This window comes from Danio aesculapii, chromosome 6, assembly GCF_903798145.1.
Source record: "Danio aesculapii chromosome 6, fDanAes4.1, whole genome shotgun sequence".
Lineage (NCBI taxonomy): Eukaryota > Metazoa > Chordata > Actinopteri > Cypriniformes > Danionidae > Danio > Danio aesculapii.
Window position 1 is genome coordinate 51,496,487 of NC_079440.1, and position 16,101 is coordinate 51,512,587.

A 16,101-nucleotide genomic window follows, 5' to 3' on the forward strand; every position below is an offset into this window, starting at 1 on the left:
AGCCCTGCATTAAATTCTATTTTTCCACACCATGTCTTTAAAATATGGAAAATAATTTTACCATAGTATTTCCAATGGAATTTTTGCACTTGCGCTAGCCCAAGGATGGGCAAACTCGATCCTGGAGGGCCGGTGTCCTGCATAGTTTTGCACCAACCCTAATCAAACACACCTGCTTGTAGCTTTCTAGTGATCTTGAAGACACTAATTAGGGTGTTCAAGTGTGTTTGATTAGTGTTGGAGCAAAACTCTGCAGGGACACCGGCCCTCAAGGATCGAGTTTGCCCATGCATGTCTTTCATCTCTTTTTACGCTTTAACAACCAAATGGATGCTTAAGTCTATTTAACTGATTATATTTTAATTAAATTACTACATCAAGCCTGTAAAAGCAACATTATGAAATTGAAAATAGTCACATAAAGTCTTCACTGGAAGTTATTCCTTGGCTGAAAAACACTAGCTGTGCATAAAGCCAATTGCATAACTACTAGTATTACTAGTCATCTCAGTGAAAGTTAGTTTTTAAGGAGCAATGAAAACATGAAATTCTTCTGTTCTTCTAAACACAACCAGCTATCAAATGATTGTAATGCCTTATTTGTTTGTTGGTTTGTTATTAACTCAAAGTGTCAATAGCCTTTGACTTTTATAAACTGTATGAACGATCAAGCATCACGGTTTTAGCTGAAAAGCTTTTTTGTTGAAGAAAAAAGTCAGCTACACCCAAATTAATCAAAAATGTTCAACTATCCCTTTAATAACTCATTTTTCATATCAATCCAATTCATAGACTGATTTAACACAATATAATGACTTACTTTTTGTTTTGTTTTTTTAGCTCAACATCTTCTCATACTAAGACTTAGACATATGCTCTTGACCAGAAGTTTCTAGACAGACGCCGTAAACCACCACATTTACCACCACCAAAATGGATACCCATGCTTCACTTTAACTGCGCCCTATTACTGGAAAAGATTACATAATTGTAGCATGGCGTATAGTTGAGGCGATCAATTGTTTTCGAAAAAAGGTCTTTCAGCTCTTACATTAGATGAAATAGTCCTCTTTCAAAACCACTCACTGTGGATGTAATTCAGTAATAGGTCTGCAGTTATTGTTCTTACTTTGCTGCAGTTTGGCTGTTATCTCTTGTGGCTCACACACACAATAACTCGGCTATTGTCTGTAATTCTTGAGTCAAAAACATGCTGTCTGGAAAATTGTACAGATGATCCCTTACCAGATTTTTTTCCTCAACAAATCCTTTGATAATTCCGACCGAAGCTCCCCGAAAATAATGATGCAGGCTTTATATTCACAAAACAATTTGGCCTTTGAATCGGAAAACGTATAATTTATCTATCCCCCCAATTTAAGAAGAGAACACAGTGTCCTGTGGTGTCTAAAATGTCCATATCCGACTAAACTTCTTTGTCATTGAATATTTTTTTGGCCCGCAATGCATGCTATCACACCGCAATCAGTCTCCATGTAACTCGACCTTGCTTGTACTTTATCTACATTATGCTGGTAGCAGACAGAGGCTTTCTCTTGGTTCTCTCGATGTGACAGGCGCAATATCCACTGCAGTAAAACCCTATTTTCCCAGCTTTATTCTCAAATGCATAGGAATGGGTTAGCCGGGCCCTGGAGGCAAGCTGAAGTGCTCTGATTGCGATCTAATGAAGCCATCAATTAATGTGACAAAGTTTCTGGACACCCTTCACCCAAAGGCAAGAGCAAGCCTTTATTCCACCTTTGCTTGAGTTACGCCCAAATCACAGGAAGGAATTACAGCAGTGATAACCGTAGCGACTCAGGTGTCTAGTGGCTTATTGCTGACTCCAATGAGTAAATCAGCGTTCTCTGCAGACCAATCAGATGCTGCGTGTTTATATTTAGTAGGTGCTTAGAAAATGCTTCAAGTGTAAGCATGGTACTGTCATTTGTTTTAGAAATTAAGTGATTTTAAAGGGGTTGTTCACCCAGAAATGAAAACTTGCTATTTATTTACTTACCCTCAGGCTGTTTCTTTCTTCAATAGAACATTAAAGGTCCCGTGAAGTGCTTAAGTGCTTTGAAACATGCATTTTTATTCGACGTTTGGCGTAATCTCAACCGAGGGTGGGACATATTGTTGCCCCCCCCCCCCTTTTTTTTTTTTAATAACAGCCAATAGTGTTATGTTTTATCACCAATCTGCCAGTGTAGCAGGTGTTATATTATTTTTATTAATTTCACTTTAAATTTTTCTTCTTGTAATCATCAAACAATTTTATTTAATTTAATATTTTCAAAGTTGTTTTCTTTAAATAACTTATATTTCAGAGTTAATGATTTCTAGAGTTTGTTTTCAATAATAGATATTTACATTAGATGTCACCTACCTTGTTGTTGTCTATTGGAAGGAATGCGTCAATAGAGCCGCCATTTTGGGCAGCGCTCCTTTGAAATAAATGCAAGTCCAAGGTGCAGTGAAGGACTGTGGCCATCCAGAGCCAGAGATATACACATACAGTAGGTGAGAGTTTAATGTGGCCATTACCACCGTGGCTTATACCGCCGCCGCTTTAAATTGCTGCCGCTCTGTTTTTAATGTATGACCGCAGTTTGTGAATATGCCGCCAGGGGGCACAAAGGGATGGGATGCGAATGGACAGAAATAGCCTATACAGCAGCTGTAAATACTGTATGCTACTGTGCTTGTAAATGAAGATGAAACGATAAATCAAAGCATTACAATTCCTTCATTAATCATTAAAACTTTGTTAGCACGCTTTATTATCATTGTAAACTTGTTAAGTGCAAAGAGGATTCATTTTGGAAAATAGAATTATATAAAATAAAAAATAAAAGACAACTAAAATGAAAGCACAGACATTCAGTACAAGTAAGTAGGTCTAAATAAATAAATAAAGCAGTCTTTTAGCCTAAATATACAGAGATGTTCAGTGTTTGCTATTTTGATAGGACTAGACAGTCATTAAATAAGCTTTTCCGTTTTTATTTAGCCACGTTTTTATTTACATTTGCGTTGTTGATTATATTTTACTATCTCATTTTATGTCTCATTATTGTACATAATAATAAACGAATAATGAAAAATAAATGAATAATGAAAATAAGCTTAAATAATTATTTATTTAAAGACATTGCAGCGAAAGACTGAGAAATGGTCCGGCGCATGGTCTAAAGAGCTTAAGTTGAATGCTGCTTCATCAAAAGCATAAAAATAAATTGTCTTGCCTCAAGCAGATCACTAAAAGTAAAATAAAAATATTTTTGCTGCAGGACATAAATTAAGTCCTGCAAGTTTATTTTTAATAATTTAGTTTCAGTTCAGTTCAGTTTTTTTCAATACGTCAATGTTCTTCTTTAAAGTATTGTTTAGTTTTTTTACTTGTAATGGCTCAGTATCTTTTGTATTTTGATTTCAATTTTAGTCACCTTGCATATGCGTGTGAAATGTAATGCGGGCATAAATGCATAAAAAGAAGAAAACGCTGCCAAAAGTTAGAGCTAATTCATCAAAATTAGCTATATTAAAATACAGCATGTATGTTAATGCAGGCAGAGTGTGGACAAACTCAGGGTAAGGCTAAGATATGCGCTTGCCTTTTAATGCATTTAAAAAGATTTGCTGCGAACCAAGAGGATGTTTTAGCCAAAGTTTCTCTGAGTCGTTTAGATTAAAGAATATATTATTTAACCTACGTTTTCTCTCGATATCGCGGCTGTGCGTGCGCTGTCAGCTGAATGCAGGCCTAAAATAAATCTTAAAAGCAACTAGACTGAGCGCTTATTTTCATTCTTCGAATATAATATATCTACAGAGGCTAAAAAATGATACAGGTCTAAATGATACAGTTTAAAAGGGTTTTAAAACCATAGAGCAATCTCTGGCAGAGAAGGGAATCACTGGCCCACCACATTCTTACGAACATATTTTATTTATTAAAGTTATTATTTCATTGACCTGAATATAACAATGTATAATATAATTACTAAACCATCATCTAAAATAGTAAAATGATAAAATAGCCTATTATTTTATTCATGGCTAGAGCTTGATTATTTGATTGACATCCTAGGCGAAAAGACCTTTATTTCGCCTGACTGAGCATGAGTTGAATGCATACAATGCTGGATTTTGGTAACACAAAAACTCACTCTGATCCGGGAGAGAACCTTACTTTTACTTTTTTTCTGCTGTGCATCGAATAAAGACATGCTTAACATCATCGATGTCCACAATCCATAACATCTTATATCCATGCAAGAACTTGCAGACTCTTTGAACAACAAGGAAATAACTATCGCCATTTCCAGCCTGGTCTTAGCTGGTCAGGCTGGAAAATGTCCAGCTAAATCCAGCTAAAACCAGCTTGACCAGCCTGGTTTAAGCTGGACATAGCTGGTTTTGGCAGGGCTCCCAGCTTGTCTAGGCTGGTCAAGTTGGTTTTAGCTGGTCATTTTCCAGCCTGACCAGCTAAGACCAGGCTGGAATTGGCTGGAAACCAGCCTGGAAATGGCCAAAAACCACTCTAAAACCAGGCTGGTCGACCAGCTAAAACTAGCCAACCAGCCTAGGCTGGTTTAAGCTGTTTTTTTCTGTAGGGTTTAGATGTCTATTAGACACAAAATTGCGTTGTAGGATGTTAAACACATAAACCAAATAGAAATTGGTTAAAATCACATGATAGTTTAAAACTGCAACTTTAAAATATAAAAATAAAAATATATTTCTAAAGCGTTATTTAAAGCACTAAGTCATATAAAGCAGTGTTTCTCAACCACGTTCCTGGAGGACCACCAATACGTTTTGGATGTCTCCTTTGTCTGTCACACCCATTACAGTTCTTTTAGGCTCTGCTAATGAGCTGATGCTCTGAATCTGGTGTGTTTGGTTGAGGAGAAATGAGAAATGTGCAGAGCTGGTGATCCTCCAAGAACATGGTTGAGAAACATAGATATAAAGCACTATTTTGTTTACTTTACCCCATTACAATATTGATTTTACAGTCACAAATATCATAACAGTAGTCTTATTTGTAGATATAACTTTCCACATGTATGGTGCATTTATTATCTAACAAAAATGTTTTAGTCAAAATTATTGCCTGTTTGCTCATTTAATAAAGTGTATCAGAAACTTGCATGCAGAAGGCTTATGCACCTGGGAATATGCATAGGAATATTTATACTTTTACAGATGGAGTATATAGCCATAAAATGTAAGCTATGCACCCAGGAAAACACCACATCTCAATCACACTGCAGTGCACAGTGCAAGAAACCTGTCAGTCAGAGCATCTGGCAGGGCAAACCGCTTCAAACTATATGTGTTAACTAAATCTTACAAGTTATTTTAAAGCCCTTAATATAAGGCATGACTCATGTTTAGGAGTTCAAGTTGGATTTTACACTTTTCCCCGAAGCAGCTCACTCCTCCGCTATTTTTGAATGCACCATAGTAACAAACTAGTTTATTGATATGGATGGAATTGCCAAACCATATTGTTTATAACTAAATATATTAATGTTGTTCAAACTTAAAAAAACAGCACAGCCTTACTTTTAAGTATCTACACATTAAGCTGTGTAAATACAGTGGTATGAGCATGGAAATAATTCAATACCACAGTTAAACTAAAAGTACATCATTGTGGTTGCACTGCATTTTTTGTCAGTGTAATATACCCATGTTTTGTCACAGTTAGTGAGATATCTACAGTATTAATTGTTTATTCATTACAGCAAAGACTATAGAATACACAAGATGTCACTCATATCTTTTTGAATGGGGAAAAGTGTAACGGTCACTGTGGCGAATAAAGTCTGCCTTCTAGTACAAGAGCTAATCATCGATTGCCATATGGTGAATAAAGCCCGCCTTCTATTACAGGATTCGCTATAGACTGATGATACCCTGGGGGAGGGGCTCAGACCAGACGTGAGTTTCTGCAGATTTTGTGTGAATTGGACGCTTAGAATTGAAACCAAATGGACAGTTGTTGTTTAATTTTATTGGTGATTCCTAATATGAAATTCAATCGTAAGCTTGGCTAACAGTGTTGGAGAATTTGATGTTTGCCCAGTCAAACAGAATGCCCGAGCATACTGGCCGAGAGGCGATTCAAAGATGGCCGTCGAGTGAAATGACTTGCCTTGAAGGGACTTTGATTACAGTCAAAGAGCTTAGAATCACCAAGAGGTGACACTCAATAGAACGTTCCATTGTAACAGCAGTGCCCAGCAACAGGATAAAGTCTAGATCGGATATGCGACCAGCCATAAGTGTGATATGTACATTAATATAGTAGCATTTTTTAATGACACTGTATAACAATAATTAATATTTTTACAATACTGTGATGATTGGGTTTAGGGTTGGGGTGGGCGTTAAATAATACAATTTATTGGGTAATTAATAGATGGCATAAATAATACTTGGTACAACTAATGTTTTTCGTTACTGTGATGGTTGGGTTTAAGGTTGGAGTGGGGGTACACATTATTAAAATACAATAAATGGGAAATTTAATAAGTATTAGAAATAATTCTCATTTACTTCCGGCCGCAAACGTATCCAATCTAGCAACAGCCCCGGATTCCGCCATTTTGGAGTAAAAGCGATCGCCCATCCATTGGATCTTATTGCTGTCCTGATGGCAAGCAGCTGCTTTGTTTTTATTTATTTATTTAAAAAGTGCATTAAAGCTTAAATACAACCTGAAAGAAGACAATACAACACTTACTATCACAATCATCAGCACTTTAATAGTTTATTTTACAGACTTATAATATGCTGTTGTTCTATTGGAATTTTCATTCCAAAATGGCTGCCTCATGTCACTAGCGGCATCTAGTGGCTGTTTCCCAAATCGCACTACAGTGTCGCCTCTTGGTGATTCTATGCTCTTTCTTACAGTGTATTCTATAGTCTCTATTACAGCAAAGAGCTTATAATCACTAAGAGGCGACACGCTGTTTCTATTTGGGAAACAGCCACTAGATGCCGCTAGTGTCACGTGGTGGCCGTTTTGGAATGAAAATTCCAATAGAACAACAGCACAGATAACTAATGTTAGACAGAATGAATCAAAATGTTGAGTTCAATGCGTTAAAATGAGTACATCCCCTTTGAAAAGTAACATTTTAAAACATTATACCAATGAAAATAGACAATTTTCAAAATGTTGACAAGACTAAGTTTAATACATCTGATATCTAAAATATCTGTTTCACATATAAAAGTAAGGTTAACAAAAAAAACTCAATTACTTTTTTTTGTTTTATTTTGTTTTGTTTTTTTGTTTTTTTGGGTTTTTTTTTTTTTTTTACTCAAGTTAGGGTGAAGCAAAAATAAGTATACTCAACTAAAACTACAACAAAAACTACATTATCTGGCCTCCATGATTTTTATTTACAGTATTAAAATCATGAATAACAATATATATAAAAAATGTAAATAAATAAATTTGGAGAATGTAGCTTTTTAAATAAAAAACTTTATTAGCCTTTTTTTAACAGACAACCTTGGAAAAAAATACTATGTACTATTATAATATAATACTCCAACAAAAAGTGTACTGTCAGTCTGTTATCAACATCCTATTTTGAAACGCATATTAGTTTAATTTAACATGTCAGTATTCATTTATATTATGCCAGTGCGTAAACTATTAAATTAAAGTAATTTAAAGTAATTTCACCTAAAAGTGACAGTTTCAAGAAAACAAATATGGTTAATATATTAAACATCTGTAAAATAAACTATTAAAAGTGCTGATAATCACCAGTCTATGATTTTAAATGTTGCATTGTCGCCTTTCAGGTTGTATTTCAGCTTTAATGCACTTTTTAAATAAACAAATAAAAAACAAAGCAGCTGCTCACCATCGCAACAGCAATTAGATCTATTGGACGGCTGATCGCTTTCACTCCATGATGGTGGAATCCGGGGCTGTTGCTGGGCGCTCCTGTTGCAATGGAACGTTCTATTCACCTTATTCTCCGCTAACAAGTGGGCGCAGCCATTTGAATCATTTTGGCTCGAGACTTCCAGTCTCATTCACATTTTTAGACGATAAAAACAGCTTGTTTTGCTGCTTGGTGTTGCAAACTGATATTTTCTTATTATATTATTCTACTTTGTCTGTATAGTCATGCAAACAATTGTTTGTAGAGTAAGTAGTTTGACCGTTTGCTGCCGTTTATTATTCCTAGTCATTTCTTCCATAGGCAGCTGAATCGGTAGTTTGCACTTCCGCATTGAAGAATAATATCAATTGAGTGTCGCCTCTTGGTCATTCTAAGCTCTTTACTGTTCAATGTTGTCATGGTGACACACTGTGTTTATTCCTTGAAACTGAGGAAACCCACTTAAGACTGCTTGTCCTTTTTGTTTCCTTGATAACTCAGGCAAAGAGCTTAGAATGCCCTTATTTATTTATAAAGTGCATTAAAGCTGAGATACAACCTGAAAGACGACAGTACAACACTTACTATCACAATCATCAGCACTTTTAATAGGTTATTTTACAGACTTATAATACGCTGTTGTTCTATTGGAATTTTCGTTCCAAAATGGCTGCCTCGCCATCTAGTGAGAGAGTGTCGCCTCTTGGTGATTCTATGCGCTTTGACGCAGGTATGTGTCAACATAAGTGAAAATCAATATTCATGCCAAAACATGCTTACATTTCTTATGTCAGTCGCATGTTGTATGGGTTTATTTTTGCTAATAACCATAATATATTGTACAGGTCAAAATTAATGCAATTTCTTTCATGACTAAAATCATTGGAATATGTAGATATTCTGTGTATTTCCTGCTGTATCTGTACATATCTCTGTTAGGCCAAATATTTCCTATTCTAACAAAGTATACTGTATGTCAATGGAAACAGATTTATTCAGCTTTCAAATAATGCAGAAGTCTCAATTTCTAAAAACTGATATTTTATGACTGATTCTGGTCACATATGAGTTTTTTTAATGAGTTCAGAATACAGAGATATGATTGGTTCATGTTTGTTCATGTTATTATTTCAGCCACATATCTAAATATATACCTAAATATTTTAGAATGTGATCATTTATACAAATAAGAAATTGTAAACATGTAAATGTATGTTCTAGTGAAAATATGATTGCTTTTGTTATGGGTGATTGTTCCAACTTGAATGATTCAATTGTAGCAGCTGATTGATGGTCACGAATAAATTACAGAGTGTCATTTCAGCTGATTAGATAGAAACTGTGTTTCCATAAAAGAAATGAGGGGCTATTAAAGATATTTGAATGTGTATCTTTCAGCATGCTAAAGTTTATGAAGGAGTTATGAAGAAATGTGTTTTTTAAATGAGTAAAATGAGTAATGGTTCACAAGATTGTTTTGACACTTTTAATGGTCATCAGCATCTTATATCCTTAAAGTTTTTACTATTTAGATTTTTATCAAATATTATGTAAATGTAAGTATAATGTATGTACATTTATATGTATTTACATATGTATCATATTATCTTAGCATCAAAATACAAAAATGAATTACCACTCATGTGAGCCATTTCTAATGCATCTGTGGGCAGGACAGTAAGTTTGATGGTCGTCTCTCATCAGTTATTGGTGTAACACATTTTTTTTTTCTTTTTTCTGAAAGTCTTGAGAGCGCCATCATTAAGTTTTTATTATTTCAGCAAATGGGATTCCATTCATTGCACTCTAAAGGGGGTCACACACCAGAAGTGCCGCTTGGCGGTGCACCGCGTAGCACCACGCAGTGCCATACATTTCAGAATTCTAAACATTGGTTTCTAACAGAGTACACACACCGGCGCCGCAAGTCCGCGGCTGTCAGCGGCGCCCAGCTACGACTCAGGACACTGTTCATATTTATGCTGCGCCACAGAGTGCCATCTGAATAGTTTCGTTTAAAAAAGGGAACGAATTTGCGCGTCTGGTGTGCGATACTTTTAACTTACATATGCGCGCCGTGTTGCGGCGCATCCGGTGTGTGACGGACTTAAGTTTACTCAACTATGATGACTTCCGCTATTGAGAAACCCAGAAACGTGAAAATGGTCCATTGAAGACTATAGGTTGTTTTCACATGACGTCATTGATGACGTGCGAAATTTAGATGGAGGGCGAGAAGTGATTCTTCTACATAGGAATCGCTATCAGAACATGTTTAAGAAAAAAGTTTCTGTTTTATGTTGTTTATAATTGTTTAAATCAGCAAAATAAGAAATGTCGAACAGCTTGCATAGAACTACAAAAGGTTTTTGTTCATTTAGGTGGGATACTTCGAGGCTGAAAAATGAAAGAAAAAGCGGCATGTAAACATTTATTCAATACATCCACAAAAGTTTGTGTACAAACTTTTTTTAAACACAATAATTTGTTTGACAACACCAATAAAAGTTATATACAGGCCTAGCTATGTGTATAATGTTAATGTGTTGTATCAAAATCAGATACAAGCACCACCACACATACAAAATCAAGGAGAATATAAATAACGTACCCTGCCATGTAATCGCGGCAATGAAATCTTCATCTTGTTTTGCGATAATCCAAGTCTTTACTAGCGTTTTGGTGGAATAAACAACCATAATGTTTACATTGAGATGCTCAGCAGCTGTGAATATTTGTTGATGGTAAGTTCATCAACAGAATAAAAAAGAAATGCAACCCTTGCGACAAAACTCGACAGTTATTATTGTGGAGCACTTCCCCCCCTTAAAAAAATAAATAATAATGTAGACTATGCATCCATGCTTTTGTCTGTTATTTCGTAATGTCTGGAAGATATCCACATGGGGGAATACTATAGTACTTTATAATACACGTGCTTTTGAACAACATAGTAAAGTGTATAATGTGTACAACTCTTTGTTAATGAATGCTACAGAATACTGTATTATAGTAAACTGATAAACTAATAAATACTGTAACGTTGGTGTAAACTGCTGCATTATGATGGTGTACAACTATAGAAACTGAAGCCTGTTGAATATATTTATTACTACAGTAGTGTCGTACCACATCAACAATATAATTACTGTGACAGTTTAATTAAAGTAATTATCTATAGTATGCTTCAAAACACTGTAGTATTTACTATAGTATCTTTTCATGTAGCGTAATAGCTTATACAATATCTACCACCTCGATGACAGGCAAATATATTTTTGTTCAGTAGAAAACTCGCCGCTCTTCATTATGTAAGGATCATGTCCAACATACAGTACGGGGTTATTTTCTATTTATTTCTCCTTTGGAATATGCTTTAAATCGCAAAAATATGGACTTTCCTCTGTGTCCCATTCACTTTTGTACTTCCTGCCCTCCATCTGAATTTTGCACATCACTAGAACCACATGATTGAAAACAACCTATTTCTTTAACCAATACAAAAGAGTACAGAATTGCATAAATTACAATAATTATTATTATTACTGATTTTTTATTAAATGAACATAATATTAAATTCAACTGAATGTTCTACCTGAGAAGGAAATGTGAATTGGCGTTATACTGCTAAAATATAAACACCAGTGAGCTGCGACTGAAGAAAACAACTAAAATTGCTTGCCATTTTTGTTTCTTCTGATAACTCTGGTACCTATAAAACATTCAGCAATCTGTCTACAGCTTCCACGCAGGACGCGTCACATCAAGCTTACATGTTTGGTTGTATTAAAGACTAGTTTTCCAATGAGTTTCCTCCTGTGACCTTTCTAGCTGCAGGTACAGATTGAGTCTCAGCCTCTTGTATCCCCCGCACATAAAGTACTGACCTCAGAACAGCTTTGAACATCTGTGGTCGACCGTACTCCGCCGGAGAGCCTCGGAGGACCCTGACATTTAAATAAAAGATGCTGTAATCTGGGAGAAATGTCGTGCCTTACACGGGTGGCCAAAATCTGATAACATGGAATAGCTTTTAAAGCTGAATGAGGAAAGGTGGATCCACTTAAAGACTAACCTCTCTCTTTCTGTTTCAGGCTGCAAGCAGGCTCTGCCCTAATCAAAGATGGATGTGTTGCCATGCTCTGCGATTTGCATTTTGTTTACCAGGTAAGCTTTCTTCCCCAGTCTTCTGAATGCATTGGTTCACAGTATGCAGGCCTATAAGTGCGGGTTCTGATTTTAATTGTGAAATTAAAGATTTTATTGCCATGGCATAGATGTGTTGAACAGAACAAGCAAAAATAATGTCAACTTAATCTCTCTGTTGGCTCACCTTAACCAGTTTGAAATAGAGACCACTGTCTTGTCGTATTTTGTGAATCTTTCATTCCTCTCGCTTCTTTGGAACAATTTCAGCATTATTCTGCCTGCATACAGATTTTGATCTTCTGAAGGGATTTGTTGTTGAGTTAAGTTGAGCTACTGGAATATGTTTTGATTGTGGTACTTGTTTAAGGTATATGTGATCTGAAGGTTGGCAAAACATTTTTCCCATTAATGTGGGTGCTCCAGTTTCCCCCACAGTCTAAAGACATGCACTATTGCTGAATTGGATTAACTAAATTGGGCATAGTGTATGAGTGTGGGTGAATTTGAGAGTGTATGGGTGTTTTCCGGTGATGGGTTGCAGCTGGAGGGGCATTCGCTGTGTAAAACATATACTGGAATAGTTGGTGGTTCATTTCGCTGTGGTGACCCCTTGTAAATAAGGGACTAAGCCGAACAAAATGAATAATGTGTATGTTACTATTTGTATTTTTTAACATACTGTATGATATATTGACAGAACTATGAATCTTTAAAAGTTCAAACTATGAAGGGTAGAGATATTGATGTTTATATTATATCTATGCAACAGTTTATTGAACTTTTCTTTAAACATTCATTCATTCATATTCTTTTCGGCTTAGTCCCTTTATTAATCAGGGGTCAGAATGAACCTCCAACTTATCCAGCATATATTTTATGCAGTGGATGACCTTCCTGCCACAACGCATCACTAGGAAACATCCATACACCCTCATTCACACACATACATTACAGCCATTTTTAGTTTACTCAATTCACCTATAGCGCATCTCTTTGGACTTTGGGGGAAACCGGAGCACCCGCGGGAAACCCACGCGAACACGGAAAGAACATGCAAACTCCAACCAGAAATGCCAACTGACCAGTGACCTTCTTGCTGTGAGGCGATTCTGCTACCCACTGTGCCACCGTAACGCCCTTTCTTTAAACAATTAAAAAATATATTTATTTGCTACCTTTAATTAAAAATATATATATATTTATCTGTTTCTCACTTAAGAAGATTGTGATTATAGTGCATGAAAACTATGGAGGTTGATCATATGTTTATGTCTTTTCTGGGGCTTCACATTAAGACAGAGTAGTACTGTACACACAGTAATTGATTTCAAGCAGTCATACTGTATCTGAATGATACCCAATCCAGCAAACAAAAGCCTGTATCAGAGCCAGTTCAGATAGTAAGTATCAGTTTTCCACATCCTGTATACATTTTTTAACCTCCCTCAAAGAGGGAACTTTTGCCACATCAGCCCTGCTCTGCTGTTAGAAGAAGATGAGGATGTTTAATGGTGATTAAGCTCACAACAAAAGAAATCATTTGCCAGTGGCACAAAACAATAGGTAAAAAAATTAAAGCTAAAAGGCACTTTGAATTACTTGTTTGTTAAATGTTTTTTGTGTGTGTGACAGCTATTTTGAGTTATTGTGTGTTATAATCCAGCTCTTCAGAGTTCATATTTTATTGTAATGAGTAATTATTAAAAATATACATTTTGGATACATTTTGGATACATTTTAATCCAGATATAGTTCATCAACTGTGCCTTGTCAAGTCAGACATATATAATGCCAAATGTCTTTGTTTTGGTGTCTCACAATTGATTGTTAAACTCCAAATATTAAAGGTGCAGTATGTAAGTTTGAAACCCAGTGGTTGAACTGGGTATTGCACTCCTGGATCAAAACAAACGTAGACGCAGGTTGCCAGATTGAGGACAGAAGCGAGTGATTTATGCCGTGTTCTAAATAAAAGCAATGGCACGGAAAGAAGGAATATTTTCCATATTATTTTCCGTTTTTGTCCTAACCAATGTGTCGAATTGATATATTAGAAACGGCTGCTATTTCCCACTGGTGAACAACAGAAAACTATGACAATGATCACCTCAGGTAAACTTCATGTGCTTTATTCAGTGTTGAATGCTAACAATGTACGTTTGAATGTCATTTTACATTTACACGTTTAAAATTTAACTTTAGAACTAAACACGTGATTCAGCAAGACATTTAATAATGTTAAGGAGGGTTAATATGTATTAAACTGATTATAAACCTTACCATTTCGTGAGTGAGTGCACTATTCGGTGCTTCTGAATGGCTGTATTTACATTTTTGTCGTGTTTTGTCTGGTGCAAACAGCCAAATTGCTCATCACTGCAAATCTCGTCATGTACATGTTGTCAATACACAGGGTTACAATGTTACCTGCTCGCCTAATGTTTACGCTCATAATATTTATTAATATTTATATCTTTTGCTAATTAATAACCGCATGTGGAGCTGAATAATTTCGGGGCTGCTACTGTCCACTGGAGGTCGCATTTTGGTCACGGACGCATGCTTTAAGAGCCTTTCTGACTGAATGAATGAAATATGTTGTTTTCCACCAAGGCAACCCATGGTGCTGAAATATAATTGGCTTAACTGGCATTGCGCTGGTGGAAATTTCTTTCACTTTTTGGCATTGTTTTTTAGATAAACAAGTATGTTCACTTGGCATGTTTCTTAAATATCTCCAAACATATTATGGTATTTTTATGCTTTAAAAGGGTCAAAAACTTACATGTTGCACCTTTAATTAGGTATATAGGGCCATGTTTATGCCGTTTTATTTTTGTCATATTTATAACTTGATACCATCAACAGTTTGCCTTACGTCTGTTTTTGAGACCTACAAAAGAAAGTCAGACTGATTGATTATAGTAAATTATGTTATTTTTTTCTCAACAGGACAAGCTATTCATTAAGAATATGATTTGTTTGCAGTGCATATGACTGATCTGCTGTTGATTCAACAAACTCTTGGTCACGGATCTTCTGTTCTACCCTAGAGCTGTATGATCATAGCGTACTGTAAGTGTAAAGCCTCTGCTATACCTTCTGACACGTATCTCTATATACCTGATGCAGATCATCAAATAATAATGACTCTAGGAAAAAGAAAAATTCCTTGAATGAATAGTGCAAACTTCCATTATCCATTGCTTCCAACCTGTGTACAGTAAAGACAGATACAGTATGTAATATGTACTATATTTCATAATGTAATGACTGGCCAGTGGACATACAGTTAATACGGAAAAAATACGGAAGAACAATTCATTTGTACGTTAATAGTGAATAGCTCCAACCTGACTTTGCATCAGAATTTAAAATATATAAGACTTTAGATCAGATATTTAAACTGGCAAGCTCATTTGCATTTAAAATTTGTGTGAAATCAAAATTTACAGGGTGTATTATGCTAGCTTAAATTGCTATTCTTAAAGTGAATAATTAATCTGCAAGTTAATCCACTGGGAAAAAAATGTTGGTTTTGGTAATTTTCAATCAGAGTCTGACCATTTGCTTCTGTGTTTGGAGTGGCCGTTTTTCTGTTGACATCAACCTGAGGGCTTCCATATTAACTGTATATCAATAACTTTAACCAAGTCCCTCTTACAGTTAGATTGCTTTGAGAAAATGATGTGCAAAAGAAAGCCCTGCCTCCTGCTTAATATTCCATTTCAGTTGGAAGTACATCAACATACTGAAATAAAAGTTTATTGCAGTTCACACAGACTTTAAAGAGGCAAAGAAACAGAAACCATTGTTTTCACCAAAAATGTTGCTGTTAAAGATCCATGAAGTGTATTTAATATGAAGTACAATACGCCAAATGCAAAGAGAACATGTTTGTCATTCGCCCTAGATTACTCGCAGACTGTTTTTTGCCTCGTGCAAAATTTTCACTTGAGTTAACATGTGCGGAAGACACAATTCACTGTATTTATGGCATAATTCTGCATTATTTGTATCGGCT

The 16,101-nt window shown here is 35.6% G+C and overlaps 1 protein-coding gene across 1 annotated transcript in view; it reads left to right on the forward strand.

Annotated features, from left to right (window-relative positions):
* The first annotated feature begins 12,022 nt into the window (after positions 1 to 12,022).
* slc16a1a (solute carrier family 16 member 1a) overlaps positions 12,023 to 16,101 on the forward strand; it is a 72,817-nt gene continuing 68,738 nt past the window's right edge. Inside the window, exons 1-2 of the mRNA XM_056460466.1 lie at positions 12,023 to 12,095; positions 15,066 to 15,152. The gene's annotated coding sequence lies outside the window, so the exon portion shown is untranslated. The remainder of the gene's footprint in view (positions 12,096 to 15,065; positions 15,153 to 16,101) is intronic.